The sequence below is a fragment of the Syngnathus typhle genome, linkage group LG14 (genome assembly GCF_033458585.1).
Source record: "Syngnathus typhle isolate RoL2023-S1 ecotype Sweden linkage group LG14, RoL_Styp_1.0, whole genome shotgun sequence".
NCBI lineage: Eukaryota > Metazoa > Chordata > Actinopteri > Syngnathiformes > Syngnathidae > Syngnathus > Syngnathus typhle.
This window is the reverse complement of record NC_083751.1, coordinates 8380510-8403906: the sequence shown is the minus strand read 5'-3', so window position 1 is coordinate 8403906 and position 23397 is coordinate 8380510. Positions and strand designations below refer to the sequence as shown.

The 23397-nt window shown below is 40.6% G+C and overlaps 1 long non-coding RNA gene across 1 annotated transcript; it reads left to right on the top strand.

Moving 5' to 3' along the window:
* Window positions 1–23155, top strand: LOC133167307 (uncharacterized). The gene is made up of 4 exons (XR_009717939.1): window positions 1–275; window positions 11332–11465; window positions 17961–18025; window positions 19984–23155. It is a non-coding gene; the product is annotated as an uncharacterized LOC133167307 (long non-coding RNA).
* Window positions 23156–23397: the final 242 nt, after the last annotated feature.

The window sequence follows — 23397 nt, the reverse complement described above, 5'->3', positions numbered from 1 at the left end:
TATGTTGCTTCTCCTTGCAGCGCTCAATAGCGACCAGCCCAGGCATCATTGCAGACTTGACACCGGCCAAATCGGACGACAAGCATCTACGGCATGTGCAGTGACAATTTGTGCTTGAAAAAAAAAAAAAGAGAAAAGAATAGAAAAAAAAAACATCTTATGAAGATGTGCACATGACTCTCACTGCCGAAGAGGGAAAGACTTTTTTCCGCAAGCAGACGGCCGGAGACGCACGGGGGCGAGACATAAACGCCCATAAGTTGCTGAAATGAATCGTAAGTAGAACATGTTGATCTACTTTCATTCCTGATTTCTGCTATCGAGAAATTAATTTAACTAAACAGTGTCGGCAATTTAACGGGTTGCTCAAGCGTTTTTATTGCAAATGTGGTACTTTTTGCGCGGACGCGTGAGCACAAAGAGAAATTAAACATAACGAAATGCAGTTCAAAATTTGCAACGTGTTATGGGATTTACACATGTGCTTGTCATGTCACCTCTCTTTGTGCACCCACATGAGTTTTTCCCCCCTTTGTGATACATGCATGGGGGTGGGTGGGGGTCTGCACAGCGCCATAGCATGAAATATAGATAAAAAGCACGCAGTAAACCCGATGACCCAAGCCTGGCCGTCTGGCTGGCTGCCTGTGCACCCGCTCCACAAGGCTCAATGAGGACAATTAGGGAGGGGGGCTAGGTTGGCCAGGCCAGAGGGAAAAAAAAAAAAAAAGTCTTAAAGGACTCTATAAACAGGGCTGCACTTCACTTCAACCCTCAGGGGTGGACAGTCCAGAGCCTCATTTGTCAGGTCCAAAGCACTTGGCTACTTCAGTAAATAAAGCTATAAATAAATAAAATAATATACTTTTCCAATGAAGCTAAAAAATGTGAGATACATTTTCAGTAAGAACAGACTTCAGTCCATTTTTCAACCGCGAAAACAGTGCCCCACCCCCCCCCCCCCCCCGCCCCCTTCATCCCCACAACCACCGCACCCTTAAGAGGTCATGTCACTCCCAGAACCTCTTTATCGATTTGAAATTGGTGGGGTCACGACTCTGTGGTGGGGGATGTAGAAACGGTGTACATTTTAAAGTCTAGACTAAAAATGGGGTCCTTGTGATTGTGCATTTGTTCTGCACAATAACAGGGAATGGCATGCAGGACTAGCGCCATTTGATGTTGGAAAAGGCGTCATATGGCTTTAATTAGGACCTATAAAATCTGTCTACCCTATTCTCCAGGCGGCACTGGAGACCTACAAAGAAGGGGAACTGATGTATGAAAAAGAGGAAAGAAACACAGAATGTCACTTAGCTGAAGATCTTCTTATCAAATTTTTATGAACCTACTTTTTTCTTTCCCCGCACCCTTCTCGCCCCCTCCCTTCCTTGATGTTGGTGGTATGTAGGCGACGCTTTTATTCCCGCTTTGTTGGCGTGCAACCCCCCCACTCTCTACCGCCACCACCAGCTTCAATCTAACTACCACCTACAGTCGCTCCAACCAGCAGACACCTGGAAGCGAGACATAATGATCAAGAGATGTTTCACTTCACCAGAAAAAAAGGCGATTATTTTTTTTTTTGGGGGGGAGTGGGGGTTCTATTATTCATATGTCTGCTGACAGTACCAGGCCCATATGTTGTTAAGAGTTGCTCAAGTGGCAGCGGTATGCAGTTTATACACTACCGCAACAGAGAACTCTTGCTCTTCATTGGGAACAGCGACTGAGCCCAAAGAGCAAATTTTTGTGAATAATTGATGCTCCCCTAAAATTCTTTATACGCTAACATTTGAAATCATAAAACAGATCACAACCTATGATTCCAAAACGTTTAACAACATCCCAAACACAAATATATTCAAACACCTGTACGCATAAAAATACTGTCCAGAAAACTTACCGTAAATTCCGGACTATAAGCCGCACCGGACTATAAACCGCACCAGCTAAAATTGGGGGATATTTTAGTTTTTTTCTTATATAAGCCGCACCGGACTATAAACCGCACGTGCACACGCGTTTTTTTTACAAAGAAAGACCGTTCACAGAAAGCCTTTTAAAAGTTTTTATAACATACTTTAACATGTCTTTCTCAACATTGCCTGTGACGAAGGGTTTAGAGCCCTTTGACGCAGGTCACCTAGCGTGCATTCCTACTAAAGCTCATAATAGTCACAAGCAACACAGCCAGAATAAGCAGCAGCCATAGTAGTGTTTCAAAATAGTATTTTTGTTGTTGTTTTTTTCTTCAAGATACCGCAGTGTATAGAAGTGATCAAGTCATCACAAAAATCACGAAAAAAAATCCTTATATAAGCCGCACCTGACTATAAACCGCAGGGTTCAAAATTTTGAAAAAAAGTTGCGGCTTATAGTCCGGAATTTACGGTAGTTTACAGCTAAACTCGCATATGGACAATGTTCAGTGCCTGTACGTACGTATATGTCAACAATTCAAATTATGAATTACGGTGCAATTTGGCGTAAAACAATAAAAATTTGACAAGAAAATGTTACATCGATACTGCAAGTACTACTGAGCTGTTGGGAAGTGCGGTGTCTCCGTAGGCCGAAGTTGCGTAAAATCAAAACCGTTTAATGTTACTACGGATTTCTAGCATGCCGATGTCATGAGCAAAAGCAGCCACTGCAAACACGGTGGACGCCATCTTATCTATTCTCTCCGACTTGTCATCTAACACTGCCACTGTTAGATTTGTGATTGGATGAGCAAGATGGGGGCTGGAAGTAGAGCAAGTGAGCGTGTGTAGGTGGACTTCCACCTTCCACCACAGAAATTTGCTTTTTTGCTAGATTACAGCTGAGAGTAACTAAAGAGACGCTACTATACCATGCCATGACAATATTTTGCCACATTAAGAAATTAATAATTGTTTGACTATTATTGCCACAATACACCAAATCGCAAATTCATTTTTGTGTGTATAATGGAAGATAGGTTACTAATAAAAGAAATATGTGAATAGCTATTGTGGATTGCCGAACCGTAAATATGCCGGGGTCCACTGTACAAAAATTTGAGATTGGAGGATGGGTGACTCACATAGCTTCAGCAGACATTCACAAGGAAACATCAAAGAGTTCCTTCCGCGTGTGAGTGCATGTGTGTGTATGCATGTTTTATCAAACACGTTTCGACATGAAACCTGGAGTTATTGTGCTGTATTTTATTTATTTTTTGCTCAATAGGTTAAAATATAAGATGCATTCTATTGCCTTCTATGTTTGTAGATACTGGACTCAAGATGAAAATTTAGACTTTGAAGAGAAGTTCTTTTTAAATTGATTCATTGTCTATATTTTAATAATTTTATAATAAGACTTAGTTGGTGACTGGCGCACTTCCACTTTACTCAGGGGGCTTGGGGGCTTTCAGCTGGGGGCTGAAAGTTGTTTCTGAAGTCAGACAGAAGGAAACACTAATTACATCAGGTCATTGATAAAAATGCATGAGACCACTTTCGTTTTGACTTATTCTTCTTCGAGAACATCTTCCTTTAGAGAAGGCCAGACATCTTGAAGTCTTGGTTCGGGATTACATCACCCTGCCGCATTTGTCCGATAATGAGACTGGATATTTCATAGAAAACTAGTTTTACATTGGCTGCTAGATCTACAAGATCCACAACCCAGGGAAAAAAAGCATGTTATTCAGGTCTCTCGTTCAGCTGTCAAAAAAACATTGACGCTGTTAAGCCAAACATTGACAGTTTTGGTAAACATGTTTGTTCGAGGATTATTTCTAGCCTCAGCTTCCAAAACAGCGTAATCTTGTCTCATGTGACAAGTGTAGAAAAATATGCACAGGGGTCCAGTCTCAATGCTGACACTTGTTTATATGTGTTTGCTGAGAACTGACGTGTGTCATGGCGTCAATGAGATTGAGGATATCTCTTCTTCCACCACCACCCTTTGAAGGGGGAAGTAATAAAAAGTTCAATGGGTGCAACAAGCTGTTCCTCCCTCCTACACTTTGAGGCTTTCTACCTGGAGATGAATAGGAGGCCCCTCCATAACTAAGGGGGAAAAGAGAACATTTTATTGAAGGCTAAGGATGTGGGGGATGCTCTTACAATTTATAGACACTTGGTGTGAAATAGTCCAACGCAAACCAGCGATGGTGGAGGAGAAAAAAGGTCCTTCACTTGGTACGAAAAATGTAACAGAATTGCACAGAACAACACAAATTATGCAAACACTCAGTTTAAGTAGGTCAGACGCAAACAGTCCGGTTAAATCCTCCTTGCAGTCAAATAGCGCCTTCCTAGTGTGATGGTACAACCTCCATGTTAATGACTTTGGACAATCACAAAGACACAGATTAGGATTTTCAATAACCAGATTTATGCGTGAAGGGGTGAAGTCATGGTCAGTGCAGAGTCATTCAATTACAACCGTGCTCTTTCCTGGGAAAAGTCCCCAGCAGTGAAAAGGTTAATTGTTTTTGAATCTCCATCCAAGGGGAGAAAACGGACGAAAGGAACGGGAATGGAGGGGGGGGATAATTGGGCCGGCTACGGATTACTGCAACCCTTCAGAAAATAAAAATGGTAAAGGCGGAAATGCAAGGCAGGGGTGTGAAAGGCTCGCGTTGTGTGAACCCGCCACGAGAGTCGCTTGCTCCTTGCACCGAGAGGGAGCACCTCATTCCTGTTTAGCCTGCAAGATGACCTTTGACTCTCACAAGCTCCTCCTTCCTCCAGGTGCAAACCCTCAATGCCTTCAGCACCCACACACAAACATTACAAGTTCATTCCTCACACTGTGAGCACGAGACGATAAAAACAGATCCTTTTCACTCTTTTTAAATGTAATTTATTTTTTGTTAATTTGCCCCTTGTTTTCCTCTTCTATAATGTCTTCTGTTCTGGAAAATTGATTCCATTCTACACCTTTCCAAAACGGAGCAAAAAAAAATGATGACTTTAAATGGTCCAATTTTCACAAGAGTGCTAATCAGAAGCATGTCACGTATAATTACCTCAGTGTTTGATAACAACAGCGCAAGTCACCTTAGGCCATTAGTGAAAGTTTCCTTCCGCTATTAATAAGTGTTAATAAATTTCAAGAAGACGTGGAAGGAGCAAGCCCTCTGCATGGCCCACTGGTTAAAGCACAGTGAGGTTAATGAACTAATCTTCATATTTGCCGCTACCATCTGGGGCAGGGAGACAAGGCAGATGCTCGCTGCTCTACACTGTTGCACCATGCATGGAGGAACATGGCAGCACCATACAGCTTGATGAACACATTTAACATTTAGCCTGTGGTTAAAGCATTCATGTCCCTCTCTGTTCACTCCAAATGCAAAAAACTGCTAATGTGGAAGAAATTGTTTCAAATGAATTTGCAAACACGTTTACCATTTAGAACTCGTAGGCTAAATGGTAAAAACAATTCACACAATGCCACGAGGTATGGCTTGCACATACAAAAAAAACATTTTTTTTATATTTAACATTTGTTATTATGTCTGCAGTGCATAATTTCTAATATGTATTTTTCTCATAATGCCAAGGGGTGTTGATTTGCGCGTGCGCATACCTCATGGCATTTTGGAAACAAATGCACTGCAGACATAATAATAAATGAAAAAGATAATATATAAAAATTAGGAGTAAACAATGTTTATCTAATTTATTATCTTTTTGGTACATTGTTGTCCTGAATGCCCAAGAAATTACCATTGTTTTAACTTGCGCAAGTGCAAATCAATACACTGTGGTATTATGGGAAAACATTTTTGTTTTTAGCTTTTAAACTACAAGTATGTTGGAACATATTTGCAAATACATTCAAATGTACTCGCAAGTACGTTCAAATGTATTTGCCAGTCACAAATATTTACTCCACATGGGCAGTTCCACGCTATTGGAATAATCCTAATCTGGATCATCTTTATACTATACACATAAAGCCATAACAAAGAAAGAAACAATCACAGTTCACATTACAACCTTCTTCCCCCAAGAAAAATCTGTTCCTAAATTTGAAAACCGCCTTCCTAATTGACAGTTGTTGTTGTCAGCATATATATTAGGAAACAATCAATACATGATCATAGCGGACATATAGAGGGGATAGATATAAACCCATAACTCAGTTGTCCTCAGGTTGATTGTGTTACAAAAAGAACATTCTTGATACACTCTTTTACTGCAAAAGCACACTGAGGACCACCTGTGATGACTGAAACCGAGTAAAAACAAGGACATATTGAAAACAAATCAAAGGTTGGCATGGATAATCACACCCTGCTTGGTGGAATCAGATTAGAAAGCAAAGCCCTAATGGCAACGGTGATTGAGCCCCAAGGGAACTTGACTGGATGACCATCCCTTATTGGCACACTGGTTCACAAATGTACAAAAGCAAAAGTGAGCAGCATTTTATCAGAAAAACACCTGAGGGGGATGAGCAGGGATCATAATAATCCCAGTTGGATGAATAGGAAGAAATAAATGGAGCTCTTTCTCAAACCCTTCATTTTGGCCTATCTAAAGAATGTCTAACCATTTAATTCACTTTAATAATAAACAATAAATTCCTCTTAGTTTTTGATAAAACGTTGGAGCTGGTGTGAGTGCTCATCGCAGATTATCTCGTACTGTAATGAAAATTTGGAGGGCTGGAATTGGACAATATAACTACCAGGTTGAGTGGAGAAAAATTTCAGTTTTACGATAGTCTATCTGTCAGATGGTCCTTAAATGGGGTCTGCACAAAGCCAGCGAGATGTCGGTTCAGTCATTTCTCAAATGAACCCGCTTCTGTGCTCTCAACTTTTCTTGAGCTGACATCGGCACCGCCTGAGTTTTTTCCTCTCAAACTAAGCTTGTACAACATTTATGCGGCGGTGAAGATGAAAAGACATCATCGCTTCACTTCATGTCAGCAAATTCCTCCCTAGAAGTTCACTCAAGCACTTGTCTCTTCTTCCACTCTAAGTATCTGTTTCTAAAAATACCCTGACTCCTTCTTGTAAAATTTCTATTCGTAGTTTGTCAGCGTATGTTTTTAATGCAACACCACTTCATACCTCAACAGGCTGAAGTGATCTGTAGTTGTAGTATGAAATTAGGTGCTCTCTTCATTTTTGTAGTCATAACACAATAGGAAATATGACAATTCTGTCTTCAGTGTGTGATACCTCGTATGACTTTTGTGTGCCAAAGCCGAAACTAGTCTGTTACACCTTACCTACAAATTATACCTAAAATAAAGCCCTAGGATAAGAATTCAGGTCATTTAAAATGAAGAGAGCACACGTAATTACTCTGGCAGATATCTTTAGTTAGCCTTTGTTTCAGAACCCTCAGCGAGATTTTCAGTTTTTCCACTTTCTGAGCCTTTTATGCTAAAAAAAACTCCCATGAATGAACCCATACATATTTGGGGTTTTATCGTCGATGCGGGACCATCGCGCGTAATGAAGTTCTGTTTCCCAGCGTGATTCGGGAAGGCTCATGATTACCAGTGCTTCTCTCATTGTCTCTCATCATCTCCTAGCTAATTGAAGACAATATAATGAGACAACAGGGTCTCGCTCATCATTCTGCATCAATGGTGCGCTCTATGGAACGTGCCCGTCATTAGACTTATGGGTAGTTGAATTCAGTCGAGTTTGTTTAATTTGGCCAAAGAAGGCGGACAATTATGCTACATTTCCCAAGCGACTGCTCATCAGCTTCTCCACTTCATGGCCGCCCACCCTTGTAAGCACTGGATGTGTCTGGGTCATATGTTGGGTGGGGTGAAAAACAGGGGGGGGGGGGGGGGTCTTGCGGCGGCAAATGGTTTGAGGCGGGAATTTGGTAACGGTCTGCCTCTGGAGTTGTCTCAGATGATTAGGAGAGCCATGTGGGGAGGGTCCCCCAGTGCCTAGCCTCCTTCACCTCCCTAATATGCTCTGAATAGGCCCCCCTCCACTGTGCGTTTGTTGTGGGCTTTGATGGGAGGGGGGGGGGGGGGATTATGTCTGGCCATGGTTTAGGAGTGTTTGTCATCTGCCCCCTCGAGGCCCGCATTGGTTCCTTTGTCTGGGTGTCAGGCATGGGTACAATGTCACAGTACACAATGAGCTGCAACATTAAGGGCATCGCGGGTGAAGAACGAACACAGGATTTCATGTCTGGGGTGCTTTGTAATTTTCATCAAATTGGTTTAATGATAGGGAACTGGTAGCGGTAATACATATTTACAAGAGACTGGGTTAGTGCTATTAACCTCAATATTCACAGTTTTATTGTTCTTAAATTGGTCTCTGAGATAACATGAGAATGACACAATTCAGATATTTTTGCTCAACAGTTTTAGTACGGTTTGGGAGTCATAGGAGTGTAAAGAGAAGACAAATACTTCAAATTGATTCTTCTGTGGGGTTTTTTTTTATAATGGTCAGAAAAATTCATGCCTCCTCCAATTGTAGATAAAAATTAGATGTGTATTGGATATCTGCCAAAGTACTTCAGTGTAAACAGACAGATTGGTTGTACCACGTCAATACGAGTCTGATGGCAGCAAAACATCACCATTTCGTTCTGCCCAAACTTCCCGAAAGAACAAACATTCTCTGCAAAAGCACAGATGATTAAATCTATTATGATAATTACATGAATTATCCATCAATTAGTCATCATTCATCAGTGTATCCATCTTCGAAATAAAAATAGCTGTTGATAAATAAGTGCTGACAGCAGCCAGCAGAATAAGGCTACCCTCATATTTAAGTCAATGGGGCTAGCTAACCCAGTCCAACTAACCGGCATGGAATTGAGTGTAAACACAATAGTCAAAACACAACTACATCCAGTTTATAGTCATCTACTGTAGTGTCGTATACTATGTGATAGGGTTCGATTGCTTCAAAAGACCAGGAAATATCAGAACGATAAGTTATAAGAGAACTCAACTGTAACTCTGTTGAAACAACACAATCATGCCCCGCAAATTTCACATAACCTTGAAATTGATTCACTGAGGTCATTAACAAAAACTTTAAATACACTGGACCATGTGATTAAAATCAAAGGTTACATCAGAAGTAATTGCCCAACCAATAGTCTTTCACTGGCAAATATAAAGCAAATGTCAACGTTAGTTAGAAGCATAATGTAGTATATTAATTTACTGTTGAATTATTTTCGGGTATCTATGTCACCTACACATAGATACCCGAAAATAATTCAACAGTAAATTAAGATGAATCACAATTCCCATTTCTTTTTTTATTCAATTATTATTATTAATGCTATTAATATTATTTAAGAGTGCAGACTGACATCAGTCGGAACAAGCCATTACTGTTTTATGTGCTTGCACAGTTGGACGGGTGAAATTCACACCTGATCAAAGCATCCCCCCCCCCCCCCCCCCCCCCTCATCTTTTGGAGTGAAGCCGTTTCAGTAGGTTTGGATTGTTACACACACGGTTAGAGACATATAATGTATGCAAATCATCCATCAAATTCAGTCTGTTTTTTCGGCTGGTACAAGAAAGCAAATCCAGTGTGAATGATCTTTGTGTGGGCAGGAAGCCTTGAAGCCTTGCATCATGTCTGCCAGGTTCTCCCTGAGGACGATTCAGCCTCCTTTACATTCACACTCACACACGCCATCTATTGTTTTTCCTCGCATCCCAACAGAAGTCTGTCTTCATCTGTCCTATTGATTAATGAAGGATGCACAGCGGGGGAGTCCAAGGGAGGCGGGAGTCTAGATCAAGGCTGAGCTGCATCACTGGGACTTGCACACACATACACACAAGCGCTTCACACACACGTTGTCTGTCGTGTTCCGTCTGCGTCTGTTACTGCAGGCGGCTACGACACATACGTGTCGATTTTGAGAGGGTGCACAGACACCAACTACTGAAAAAAAGCTAGAGACGTTTGATAGATATGTGTGTTGATTAATTAGGGTTCATGATGTGACTTGCCATACCATCTGTGCCCAAGTGCACATAAAGAACCTGTTGTATTCTCAGTACTTGGTTACCTTTCTATATAAACTGTATATAGGACATCTGCATTTTTGTTGGTTTCTGTCCAACTAACTCCAGTTTCCATACCAGCACTCCATCTCTCACTTCATAATGGTGTTCCTATTGAGACATGTCTTTGTCACTGCTGAACAGCATCATCCATAGCATGGTAAAGGGCTTGCAGAAAAGAAGTGGAGTGGGGGTGTTGTGGGTGGGTTTGGAGGTTTCGAACAAAGGATCAGTGTTTCTGCCTGGCTGTGGCTTTTTGGGCGGGTCTCCAACCGGCTGGTGCGGTGCGGGTTATGGGGGGCGGTTGGAGCTGGCAAACGAGTGTGACTGAGGAGGTTTTATCTTGAAAATGAATGAGGAGACGAGCGAAGCTGTCTGTTTTGTTCACAGGAATAAAGAGGACCAACAGTGCAAGTCACTTGTTTATTTTCTTCCGTTCTTTTTTTTTTTTTTCCCCAACGCAAATTGGCAAAGCTGCCGATAGTGTGAGTGAGTGAATGAATGAATGGGAACGCTACATTGTCTACTGGCCATTATACACAATTTGCGTAACCTTTATGTGTTATCTGTACAGCTGTATGAAACAAATGAGAAGACACGCTTGTGAACGTGTGTGCGATCGTGGTGGCAGCTGTCACAGCTGTAAGCAAATTCATTCAGAAGTCTTGTGTACAGCTTGAACACATACTGTTTATGCATGCTTGTACGCACACACAAGCCCTGTCAGTTTATGAGCGTGTGGCACGACGATAAACATTCGTCCCAGTGGGACAATTGTTAATGATGATAGCAAGAAGATGAAGTATGCAGCACTGTGCACAGAGTAGCAAGTCAACACAGGTTTACAAATTGTGAATGGTAATGGGGCAGACATATTTCAAATAGAAGTACTCACTGTACTGTATATTGTGTCGTGACTGCTATTTTGCCAATGTGCCATAGCTGACCTTAACTTGAACCTCATTGGTTGTTACACTGATCAAACTTTATCCCTCTCCTCAAACAGACTACAGGATTTTATATCTTTATCATCTACCTTAAAAAAAGTGACTAAAATCAGGGATATAATACAAAACATAAAAGTAAATATACTCTAGATTTTATGGAGGCACATTCTGCCGTAGGTCGTGAACTACCGCCATCTGCGCTTATCTTGTTCATACATTTTTTTTAACACACTGTAGTGAGATTGACTTCAAGTGGCAATAACTGATTAAATAGAAGTATATTAAATTTTTCTCTACAGTTAGTGATAAAGTTATTATGAGCTGACTTCATCCCTCGTTTTGCTTCTTTGCCCTTTTTTCGTTCAGGTCATGTACAGGGCTGCCATAAGAGGAAGAAGAAGAAAAAAAGAAGCTCCAAATGCCTCCAACATGGAGGGGGGAAGAAGGGATGCACCCAGAGACGAACATGACAAGGAAAAGACAACCATAATGAAAGAAAGGTAAGAGAACTCACTTTGCCCTAGGCTTACACATTGTTCAAGTTGGTGTGTCTTCTGGAGCCCTTTCCTACAATTTGCCTCAGTTGGCTCGGTCCCAGAACTGGGATCTCTGCTCTTTGCGTTTGTGTGTTTGTTTTGTGTAAATGTATATGTACTTGGTGTTGAGTAACAGTTGAAGCAAGCAGGTGAAGACTTGAACTCCTGCCTGATTCACTTGCTACATCTTTTCCGTCAACTCCTGCATTTTCTCATTTTCTGCAAACATTCTGCTACTTTTAATCTTTTGTCATGACAACGCACTCTCTGGTTACCAACTTTGATGACTGGCTTACCATCCAAGCTTTTATCGTTTTGGGCACTGGAATAAACACTGCAGATTTCATTCTATTTTGTATTATACGTTATAGGCATATGCGCCTAGAATATTTTGGTATCCAAGTTCTAGTACAATCACATTTTGGCAAGAATGATAAGACCACAAACTGTTAAAAACTAGCATACATCACCAAAACGACCATTTCAGTTGTAAACGTTTCTACCGTATAAAATATGCTCATCTCATCATAATGCTTTTCGTAAGAAAGCAATACTGCTCAATGGTTATTTTCAGTCTTTTGCTGTTCTTTTTTTTCCCTTGTTACACCTCCCTTCTGTTCCTTCTTTCTTCAGCAGTCACAGCTTCGTGGTCTCCCTCAGTTTGGTTGCCCACACACATGCGTGCCATCTTTCTGTTTTCATCATTTCTGTTCCTGTCGCCTGGACTGTTGCCTTCGCATTGGTCCAGGTTTTTTTTCCATCTCCTGTGGCCACCAAAGACAGCCTTTTCAAAAACAGGAAAGAAGAGGTCAGAGGTCCCATGACTGCTTGATCTGACCTTTTCTTTTTTTTACACACATCCTCATACCTCATGAAGAATTTGGACTGTGCCACCTCTTCCTTTCATCCAAATTGATGGATGCACCGCGAATAAACAAACGAGAACAAATGTAGTGACATTTACAATTACATACCCTCCTTTTTGTTCTAGGAGTGGCTGAAATGAGGCACGTGAAGCCAGGGAGGGAAGAAGAAAAAGGGAAAAAAAGTAGAGCATTCAAACCACCCACCCACAACTCATTTCCTCTTGAGTGTCTTTTCATTTTGCTCTTTGAGGGGTGTCCAACTCTCTCTAAACCTGCTGGCCGAAAAGAAGTAGGGTGGCTTTCTTTTTGCATGCACAGGCATGAGAGCTCAATGCCACACGTTGTCACATGGTGTCATATTTCAAAAGACGCTTACGGGAAGTGACAGCCGAGTGAGTCACTCAGTCAAGTCCGATTGATTCAATGCAGCGCAACGAGACACCGCGAGTCATTGTCCGTTTCACGCTCGCGCCAAAGGGGTGAGCGGAAGATGGGCGGTGCTTTATATCGGCAAGGTGCACAAACATGACTCTCAAATCAGCTATAAATGATAAATCTGATGGACAAGTCTTAACAGTGGCGTTACACCTGGATGCAGCACCCAAAAATACTCTATCATGGCAGTCGCTTCAAAACGCTTCAAGAGGTGGGTGGATATTAGTATTTGACTCACGAGTTCACTACAAAGCATTAAACACTAGCTGGATGGACATGAAAGGAAACAACTTCACTGCATTATGTTATATTATATTTTATGGACTTGGTGATGTTATTTAAAAGGAATTCAATCTGTTGAGATTTAGTATTCATCAATGCATGAGCAATCACACATGTTTGCTCAGTGCAAGGTTATAACCGTAAATAACCGTAAAATAACCGGAGCAAGTAATTTGGTGTCCCAAGGTAAAGGTAGGATACCTGCATGTGAAATATTCAAACGCTGCAGCTCTATATTCAACCTGGCTGCTATATTGTTGTATTTTAATTGATGAATAATTAATCACGTGCAAAAAAAGCTTCTAAAAATAACGAAATTGCTCCTCAAATGAAGTCATTGATTACCAAAATTGCTTTTTTTCCCCCAAGCCTTGTGTGTGGGTGTATGTAAATATACACTTCTGCCTGAACATCCAAACCTTGACACTTTGAGCAAATCTTTTGATTATTATTCTATGAACTACCCTGTCTGCCATTTTTTTTCCAAGAAGAAACTGGGATGCTTTGTGCTGATGAAGCATTAAAACAGTGGCCATTTTAGCATTCATTTTTATCACCGGCTGAAAGAATGAAAAGACTCAGAGCCAGGGCCCCCCCCAGGCTTTCCGTCAAGCCTCCTGAGAGGAGACAAAGGCTCACATTGACTGCTGGGTGTCGATAAGACCTATCATTAGTCGGCCGGTGCTGGGATTACCAACACACACTAAAACGCTTATGCACACACAAATGCACAGTGCTCTTGGGTCCGTATTCTTGTAGACACTCCCCGCTCCCCTTTTTTTTTTTTGTTATATTCACAGACTTAAATATTTGCAAGCATGCCAAAGTAGTCAGCGGTAGTTAGAGTTGATCGGAATCGAAGCGGCAGATGAGACGACCTCTCAAGCCACTTGACATCAGCGTCCACGCACAGCAACATGTCAATATCCAAGCAAGAAAAAAATAATTCCAAATATACACTAATAGGGGAAATAAAAACTAAAATACCCGTATATTATTGTAAGCTACAACAGAAGATCATAAGTGTCACCATTTGGTTGCGACTAGAATCGTTTGTTTATTTAATTAGAGCTGTCCTGCAACAATCATTGTACTAGCAGGTCAAATTTCCAAGTTACTAAGTAGATGATGAACCATAGCTTGTGTTCTCATTCCCTCATGTGCATGGCCCCTAGAGAACGTATGAGTTTAATTACCTTCGCTTGATCGGAGCTCTCTGCCAAACACAGAGCATCAGCTCAGGGTCATTAGCCTGCCTATTTGCTGCAAATAGCTTTCAATAGCATCGCGGCCAAAATACAACAGGAGCACGATTAAGCCATTGATCTGTGGCGGATAGCACATTGGAAACATTATGAGGAAACGAGTGGACAGGGATAATGGACATTTATTGTTGGGAGCCTTTTCCATTTTAAGTTAGATGCTGTGAGTCTATGTTGCTCTACTGATTATCAGTTGCTTCTGGGTGTCCTCATTTTTAGGTGGACTCCAAACGCTTTTCACCAAAAAAAAAAAAACAATCCCAGGAACGGGTGGGCACAAGTTCAAAGCTATGAGTGAACGCTTACTCTGTCTTCATGTCTTTATTGCCTCATTTACAATGAGCTTGAGTGGCATTATTGTAAACATGAGCCCACCATAGTTTTGCCTTAATGTTACGTACAGATTTTATTAATGATGGCAAAGTGCCACGCCAGCATGTTGCCTTCCAGCTTTATGTAACTTAGGGCGTTGGCTTCGAGAGCCGCAGTGTGTATACCAGCGGTGTCAAACACGTTTTTTTCGCAGGCCGCATGGTAGTCATAGCTTCTTTCGAAGGGCCATGATGACTGTCAACCCAAATAAATGTATGAGCACCTCATGTTATATACAGTGAAATCAGTCAAGTAAAAACTGGACAAATATTTAAAATAAAAAAACAAACAATATTATTAAAAGTGAAGACAATTTGTAATTCTAGTAATGACATGAATTTGATGCACAATTTGTCTTCGCGGGCCACATAAAATGATGTGGCGGGCCGTATCTTGCCCCCGGGCCTTGAGTTTGACATCAGTGGTGTACACAAATGCCATAGCAGGCTTATCTTGACTTGAGACGGGTATTTTCTGCCATAAAATGGCAAGGAAGTGGCCATTTACAAGTTTACTAGCACGACTTCTTAAGGCCATCACTATGTGATAAAAATACAGCAGGATCATTTTTACCGTAACTTCTATCAAACTTCATTAGGATTTCACTATGTTTCACAATTACAGATTGTGTGCAATTGGCCTCCTACATTTTCAGTGTTGTCTACGACAAAGTGCTGGGACTTTTAATTTACAGTGCGTTTGTATTTGCAACCTTTGTAAAACTGTCTTTGTTGTATTTGAACATGTCCACCTACAAATTCTCTTCAAAAGTGATGGTTGCTCAAATATTTTAAGCAAAGAGACACACCCAGAGGATGGATATAATTAATGTAAGCCTTGTGATAATTTTGTCGATTTGGCAAGTTAGTAGTTCTGGGTGGTCTTGCGCTACAGGCTTTTACCACAATATGGTTCAAAACACAGATAGAGTTTGCAGATAAACTACTAAAGTCTGTGGGCTAATTTAACATAATGGGGTAAATAACGTAAACAAGCTCTGAAGCTCTGGCCTAAATGGATTTATAATAAAAACAAAACAAAAAAAACGGAACCTTTATTTGGTTTTGACTCAAGAACTCATTTAGTATTTCTACCCATGTGTCTGAATGGCGTGTCAACTGTTAAATTATATTCCAAGCCACAGAATGCATTAATCCATCAAGACTGACTGGCATCATGTTTGTTTTCCTTAGCTCATTCTCACACTTGATAACTTGTAAGCCCTGTGATTAAAAAGTTTATTGATGATTTCAAGCAGGGTTATTGTCGGTCTGACCCTGCTGTCATGGGAGAGAAACATTGCTTTGGGATAGCCCAAAATAATCTTTCAGCATCCAGGGAATTTGTTGTGCAACTTGAGCACTGGCAAAATAGCCTACCCTTAATAAACAAAGTGACCACCAAAGGATGAGGATTCTCCAGTATTGGCTTCGGTAGGCTAGCAGTAACTTAAGACTTACTAACACTCTTCAAATGTACATTAACTTTTGTCAATTTTTAGTACCGTATCTTTTGCACTATAAGGTGCACCTAAAAACCTCAGATTTTCTCAAAAGCCAACAGTGCGTTTTATAATCCAGTGCGCTTTATATATGGACCAATATGGATTCGTGGATGAGGACTAATTTATTAAAGTAAGCTTTAAGTGTTTATGTTGTGTGATATTAATGTTTGAGCAACATTGAGTTATTGATATATTGTTATTGTTTTCACTATTTCGAGTGTTATTATATTGTGATTGCATTCACGTTTGAGCAACGTTGAGTTATTTATTCTATGCGCCTTATAATCCGGTGCGCCTTATATATGGACAAAGTTTTAAAATAGGTCATTCATTGAAGGTGCGCTTTATAATCCAACACGCCTTATAGTGCGGGAAATACGGTAATCAAAAGAAAAATTAACTGTATGGGGAGTTTAAAGAACAAAATTCTTTCTTGCTGCAGTTTTAAGAAGTAGAAATGAGATCAGTCATTACAGCACAAAAGATGTAATTTCTCCTGTGCTGACCTGTCTCACTTTATTTTAACATCAAAGCCAAATTTGAACAATTGAGGCAATTTTTCATCCAACCAAGGTCAGCCATTGTTCCTACTCCGTGATCCGGCTGGGAGGAATTCTGAAGAAATATATTTTACTGACATGTTCCTTTGTTGCAAGCCACCTTTCAACCAGTTTTGAGAGAGATTTCGGTTTTCTTTAGCAACTGCGTTTACAGATTATTTCTTTGAATTATCAAGTTAATTTATTACAGCATCGTTTGTGTGCAGCACGGGTTTCAACAGAGCATTGTATAGACTGTTTTAAATAACAAAAGACTTGGTGTCTGTAAAGAGAAGAGAGTTGCAATAAGGCTAAAAAGAGAGCCTTGAAATTGGCCTTAGCATCTGCATGCAAATTTGTACTTTAAGATCACGGGCCCGTTGTGTAGGCAAACCAAAAACGCTTAAACACAGCATTTGTACAATTTGGGATGTTTTTAGAAAGAAGCCCTTGCACTCACCACATGAAATTCTGTCGAATGTTTGCCAAAAAACAAATGATTCTTATGGCAAAGAATAGGGATGGGAAAAACTCCCTAAAGTGTTGTGTTCAAAGTAGCTTAAAATACATTTCTAAATATTATATTCAACTGGAAGAGGCCACGAATGAGCCCAGGCTTTACTTACGATTGAACACAAGTTTGGATCTTTCTCAGCAGACACCCCTTTCATTATGGGTTTCAAATTCTCTCTCTGTGTTGCTCTCAAGTGTTTTGTTTGCAAACATTTCAATACAACTTCTGAACATTTTGGAGACACTCACTGACAGGCTGTGATGAAACTGTAAAATAAAACAGCCAAAACATAATTTTAGATATTCTGGCCAACATGCTGCGCTCACTGAAAATTAACTGACGTACTACTTGAAGGAGTGCAAAAAAAAAAAGACGAATCACGTGCAAATGTACACCCAAGCAGGCTCTTCATCTTTGTTTCTCAAGACCACCCACGGTGTTTATAGGTTGCAAGTGGGCTTGTTATACTTATAAGGGGGGAGATAAAGGGCATTTTTGAAGTTATTTGATCTCATTTTGTGACTCATTAGCCTATATATGTATATCTATATACACAGTACCACTACAAATGTGTGATGAAATGATATGAAAGAAAAATCTTAAATTTGTCATGTGTGCTTTATTACTGCTTGTATCAGTTCAACTTTAAAATGATCCGTTTTTGTTTTGTTTGTTTTCTGTCCAGGTCCAAACATGATGGAGGCACCTTGGGTCTGTCGGCAGTCTAACGCCAGCATACTACCCCCACCAGTATGTTGTTGCATGCTGCGCACACGCACGCACACACACACACGCACACACACGCACACACAGCATTGCCTTTTACGGTATGAGACCATAGAGTAAAAAGATGCTGTAAATGTGATATAACTTCTGCATTATTCCTCCCATAGTATTGTAACACAATTACCCTTTTTTTTTTTTATTTCCGTCTACTAATTAAACAAACGTGATGTAATTTAACCGAAAGTCAAGCGGATCCTGCATTTCTAGTTTCAATGAAAAATTATCCAGATGGAGCAGAATTCACTATCATTTTGCATAAGTAAATATCCGTGCTAAAGTGTGGCCCCTTAAGTGTGCGTGCTTCACCTCGTCTATTTTCAGCAGCCCCAACTAATCTCCTCAAGTTTAACAGCTGCACCACATGTCCCACAAACCCCCTCAGGCTCCCCAACCGGTGCCCCTCCCAAACCTCAGCATCCTGCAGCCTTCCTCCAAAAGCACAAGCCCCAAATTACAATGTCCGAGTACACCTCCCCCTGATTTGTATATCCACTGACAAATTGAATTAATGTGAGGTTATCCATGAAATCCTGTCAGAAAATGCAGGATTGTTTTTGATCGCATTCAAACTACTTTTTTCAAGGTAACCATTGGCTACCGTGATAGTACTTTTTCATCAGTCGTTTTTTGACCAAGTGTTGCTTCTTCGCTTCCCAGTCCTGACAAGGCACAACTCAAGGGTTTGATTGCCGGTTATTAAAGCACTCGAAAATCAGAGAGGAAAGGACTCGCTCTGCTTTTGGATGAATCTATTGATGCACCCATTTTAACACACAATGTAATTGACACAGCTTGAATTGTGCAGAAGACTGGAGGGTGCTTCGGCTGGGTGACGATAATGACAAGGAACATTATTATTTGGTGCCCTGCGGAGTCTCTCATGCTTTTTAGGTGTGTGTATGTCAGAGGAAGGGAGGGATGACGTGAGAGCAAGGTACTCTTACTCTTCCTGCAGTCTAGTGGCTATTATTCACTTCTCCCTCTTCCTCCCAGGTTCACGCCTCTCTCATGACATTATGCACTGCTCGTCGGCATGCTTTCTAATGTAGGCTACTCCCAGTAATGGTGAAAACAAATGTTTACATTTGAGGAAAAGAAAATTACATTATATTAAATGCTGTGTGGTAAATAACAAGGAGTGCAATTTATTTTATTTGGCCTCAATTAAATAAGAGAGCAAAGTAATCATTTTTCCTAAAAGTACAACAAACTACACTCAAAATATTTCAGTCACATTCCACGTTACAAATGGTGTAACAGAACAAATTAAGTTTGTAACTTGAGGTACCACCATATAAGTATGTTTGGTGTACCGTATTTTCCGAACTATAAGGCGCACCTAAAAACCTAAAATTTTCTCAAAAGCCCAGTGCGCCTTATAGTCCAATGCGCCTTATATATGGACCAAAATTCCTAAATTTAAACTGGCCCGAAGCATTGTGTCATGAAATCAATCATAAGTGGCCCGCTGAAGACTATGAATCATGAATCAAAAAGACTATGGATCATTATTTTGTGATTATAAAGTAATTTGTTGCGTCTGAAGTTGAAATAAAAAAAGATAAAATGGAGAATGATTTGATTTGGATTAAAAATCTGACATGATGCATTAATGGGGCGCCTTATAGTCCGGTGCGCCTCATATAAGCCCGCGGGCCAAATGTATATGTCTTATATATGGACAAAGTTTTAAAATGGGCCATTCATTGAAGGTGCGCTTTATAATCCAGTGCGCTTTATAGTCCGAAAAATACGGTATTTTGACTTTCTTAACATTGTGCAGGTGTCACTAAATCAAGTGACCAATTAGTGCCCAAATGTCTATCCTGTGCAGACAGGGATGTGTCCATTTGAGGCTTTTGTCCTCACAGCAGAGATTCATCTGTAATTTCCTGTATGTGTCTGTATGTCTGTAATTGCAGGGCATCAATAGACAAGGCAACATTCCAGCTGTGGTGAGATTGAGGAAGTCAAGACACACACACACACACACACACACACGAGGCCAGAGGTACGTGAGCAGATGAGCATTAAGTCAGGCAACTAAACAGATCGGTTTGATATCAGCAGACAGACAGAGGAAGCCAGTCTATACCTGCAGGCAGTCAGCAGCACCCTCACCAGGAATGTCCTCCCACTTGTGAGACACATAAATGTAGCTGGACTTTCCTCTCAAACATCTACGTGATCTGGTCTTCAAATGTATAGCAGTCATCAGAAATGTAATTTGCATTTAGAACAGCAAATCTACAACGATGGAAAGATAAAAACAGAATTATCAACAAAACCCTTGTTTTAATTATTGGGGAAACAAACGTTTTAAAGTAACACCATTCTACCTTATAATCAAGCTTTATAACCACTGGTTGTAGACTGGCTGCCATGGCAACCCCGCATGACCTGCTATTTGTGGTCATTATAAAAGGTAGAACAAAGAATATCACCCACGAAATGAACTTGAATATAAAAAGAAAGAAAAGCCGCTGTATTGAAATTATATTAGCACGCATTCACATGCTACTCTGATACTGACTACAGGCACTCCCTTTTGTTACTTTGGAGTAATTTGATCATCCCTGCATGAATTTGTCTGTCTGGAATTACGAGGACGTTCCAACGAGGTAACTGGTATCAATTGGGGAAACTTTGACGGTATCGATTTGCAAGACTTGCTTTGCTAGTTTGCTGTTGTGGGAACTCTGTGGAGAAATGATCTGTTGTGAGAATTTAACTATAGTCTCCAAGCAGAACCAAACTCTTTAGGTTGGACTAAATAAGTAGTGCTAACAATTCCCGTCTCCTGTGCAGATTTACGGACTCCCTCTTCAAACTAACATTGTCATTAAGCTCCTCCTGAAGATTTACATTTGCCTGAAGAAACCACCACCTACGCTTATCTAAAGATGACTCAGTAGCTAAATGTCAGAGCTGTCCATGCCATTAAGGCCAACGACTTTGAAGGCTGGACACCCTGAAACCCCACCCTCACTTCCCCCGTCTCTTCTTATTCCTTTCTCACTCCCACTTTGACTTTGCCTTCATCCGCCATCATCCATCTCCCGCACATCCAGGCTGGTTTAAGGGCTGATGTGTGCGTAGACCTTGTCATTCACATTAGGGTAACAATGTCAGCTCAGGGCCCTTCCCTCTCTCCTTCTTTCTGTGCCTCTCTCATGGCCTAGATCTTTCTTCCTGTCACCCTCATCCTGCGGCCAGAGAAGACCTTATAAAGCAACATCCTTCTCTTCCACTTCTGTCAATTCCAACTCTGTCATTCAAATCCTTGTCTGCCAGTGAGCAGAGTTTGCAGTGAAAAGCAAACACTTTATTTTTAATTGGGATTTTGTGTGCATGGAGGCAGAAGATGAAAATGCAGGGAAATTAGTCAGCATTCTTTAACAGCAGCCATGAATGAAACAAATATCTAAAGTACTTTAAGGTTGAAAATGTCGTGTCAGCACATTACCTAATCAACTCAGCAACCATCCAATCTTTAAAAGTATCCCAAATTGCAGATTTATCTGCTGGCCTCTTGACTGATGGCCTCTGATGGACAGTTGCTTGATTTTTAATGAGCAGGCTAATGACATTGCCTGGAAGAGCAACATTTCAATGTTCAGTAATATGTTTCATGCACGGCCCTGGGCGGCTTTAAGCGCCGAAAAGGAAGGTTTGCATGATCGTTAGCCCGATTTGTAATTTGGGTGAGTCAACAGTTTCATTTTGCTCATTGCAAGAGATGACATGAGAATGCCCCCGGTATAGACCACACCTAAAAACTGCCATGACTCAGTTGTTTCAAAATGACATCTTCCTCTCTCCACTGCCATTTTAAAGGAAATGAAGCCCTTTGCTAAACACCGACTCTATCCTTAGTGTCATAATGAGAATGTGTTAGAGTAGTTGCTACGTGCGTACAACACTTGGTGACAGTTTATGACAGGCCAGCATTAACATTGCTGACTTTGAACAATGAGCGAGGCAAAGCCAGTCCTTTGTGCAAAGCCCTTGATTGTGGAGTATGCAGAGGCTCTAAAATACTTTTTTTTCTATTCATATCAACATAACTGTTTCCTTCAAAAACAAAATTCACAGTGATTATTTTTTGGTGGCAGATATAAGTTAGGATACATGCACATGCATAGAAAAATATATTTAGATGTCAAGTAAGCTTATTGATATATGTGTTGAGTATTAGAATGGTATTCATGCTTTTGCAGATTGTGTCATAGTAGGGCAAAACTGTGTGAAACATTGAACCCACATTTCTTGATCTCCTTGGTCACCATCAGGTTTGTGCTTGCCCCAGTGAACATTCAACGCTGTCGGTGAGTTTGGTTAATAGAAGAACCATCGACCGTTGATTGTACCCTGTGGTAGGCAGTTAGCCAGAAAACAAATAAAAGGTGCAGAATCTGCACACAGGCATTGGAAATGACTCATCGACCCTTTTCTACAAGCAAGATGACACAATTTTGTTGTTGTTTACAAAAACCAACCACAAAGGTCACAATCAACATTCATTGCTGTCGGTGGGTTTAACTGTATAGAAGAGCTCACTGAACGATGAATGCAACTGTGTCCCAGATTTCGGCTGACTTCACAACGAATAATGTCACGATATGCTGATGATGCTATTGTTTATATCCGTGCCTGCCCTGCTCCAAGCCTTCCACCAATAACAGGCAAACACGGACTGCGCAGACTGACAGGAAGTTCAGATTGCATCTCGATCACACTGGCTGTGCTGGAGGGGCTTGAATCTCGCAACAAAGGCAAAGCAAGAATGGGGGGAAAAGGAGGGGGAAAGATGCAGAGATACTTGTGGGGAAAAAATGACCTTAAAAAAATTGCATTTACGTTTGATATAAAATAGCTGAAATTTTCAACTGAAGTTAATGAGTTGCCTCAAGATGCCTCTATGCACCCAACACCATTATTAAAGGAAGAGTGTGCTTTCCAATTATCCAATTTATTTGATTAAGGGTGAACATGAACAGATGCATTTTTTCTTATTTATTAAAACAGCATTGTATGTTGTAATCTATGGTACTTGTATTTATTGAATAATGTCCAATAAAATGTGTCAGATTATTTTTTTGTCAAATTTTTAATCCATCCACCTATTGATCCGTTTTGTCAACCACTTAAATCAGGCGAGTTGGAGTTGTGTGACTCTCCCATCGACCACTAGAGGGACCATAAATTCCAGTACTGCACAACATAAGCACTCATACAATTCAGTTTTTGCTTTTTATTCCACGTAGTGGAATAGCAATAGCAATAATACGTCATAATATCAATTTAAGCAAAGAAGAGAAAAACATTAAACCTAT